Raw genomic sequence first — 1,556 nt, forward strand, 5'->3', positions numbered from 1 at the left:
CTGAGTCTTCTATATTCCCTTGAGTTCCTAGACCTAGTGATCTAGTGGATTCATTGGAGTTAGTAGCTCGACCTAGAACATTAGAACGCACACACATCGTCGCTCGATGGAGTTTCACCTAGTCCCTATTATTATTATTATTATTATTGTTGTTGTTGTTGTTGTTGTTGTTGTTGTTGTTGTTGGGCTCATACTAATTGAAATTCAAATTTGGGCCCTTCTCAACTTATTTCAGCCTACAATAATTTCCACAACCTAGCCCACTCTTCCTTCACCAAAAATAAATAAAAGAACGCCCAACATCTAATTAGAAAAAGAGATCAGCCCATTTCACTAACTAAATTAGTCCATATACTCCCCCTTCCACCACATGTATCATCTACTCTCTCTCTCTCACCTAATCACTATTCACCTTCTCCCTCAATTGCACACAAAACTTCCCCCAAATCAGAACTTTCGCCGCCTCACCCAAATTCACACCTCGAGACGTCGACCAGCCATCCCTCCGACGCCACCATCGCACCGCAGTCGGCGTGTTTTCCTCCATGTCATCTCTCTCTTCACCGCACTGCCGCCTCTGCCACGAATCTGCCGTCGCGGATCCGCCGTCGTCGACTCCTCCCTCCATCATCTTCTCCTCTCCATTCCTCTCTCTCGGCTCCCCCCTCTCTCTTCTCTCTCTCTCTGATCTGCCGCCGCCGACCGATTGTGCATGCACAGTCGGCGGCTTCGGCCTCCTTCTTACCACGCCGGAGCAGCTTCCCGTCGGCTCCACGGCTACTGCCTCCTCATCTGAGGCCACTACCGTCGCCATTTCGCCGACTTCCGAGAAGTAAAGAAATTATATTCATTATTCTTCTTGTTTACTACTCCATTTTACATCTTCTAAAGTTCCAACCTTTATTTATAAATTTGTTTTTAGCCATCATAGATTTGGAAAGTATAGACTTTGGTGATGAGGCAACAGATTTTTAGGAAGTAGATTTTTGTCTAAGATAAGCCTCTGTTCTTTGCTAGAAATTGTTATTTCTATATTCTTTGCTATAGTTATTAATTGCTAGTTTTTGGCAGGGGCTAAAATCTTACCTATATGCATATGTGGAAAGAACGAAAGAAAAAAAAAGGAAAAACTTATGTTGTTGTTACTTACCTTTTAATATGTGAAGGAAAAGACTTCACTGCAATTTTCCACTGTGATGTGTACGTCCTCTTTCTTTTTCTGCTTTGTTGGAAGTATTTTGGAGGAGTGTGTTGTTTGGTTGGAGGTGGGGTAGTGAAAGTGATGGCTGGTTGCTCTATATATGTTAGTACAACAAGTGGGTTGACATTATCATCCAAATATTCTTATGGCAGACAAAAATGATGACTACCCTGTCATCTTATTTAATGCAACATTAATTGTTGCTGTCGAAAATCTGATCCTTTCAGGATCTGTCTACTCCTTTTCTTTATGTTTAATTTATTTTATTATATTATTTTTGTATTTATTGTTTAATTTGGTGTAGAAAAGAACGTGGTTCAAGCTCGTGGCTTTCGATGATGTATTCGCTTTCTTA

At 41.3% G+C, this 1,556-nt stretch overlaps 1 long non-coding RNA gene across 1 annotated transcript; it reads left to right on the plus strand.

Annotated features, from left to right (window-relative positions):
* Positions 1-360: 360 nt before the first annotated feature.
* On the plus strand, positions 361-1,197 carry LOC121803604. Its single transcript, XR_006051083.1, has 2 exons — positions 361-832; positions 1,072-1,197. It is a non-coding gene; the product is annotated as an uncharacterized LOC121803604 (long non-coding RNA).
* Positions 1,198-1,556: the final 359 nt, after the last annotated feature.

Source organism: Salvia splendens, chromosome 1 (assembly GCF_004379255.2).
Source record: "Salvia splendens isolate huo1 chromosome 1, SspV2, whole genome shotgun sequence".
Classification (NCBI taxonomy): domain Eukaryota; kingdom Viridiplantae; phylum Streptophyta; class Magnoliopsida; order Lamiales; family Lamiaceae; genus Salvia; species Salvia splendens.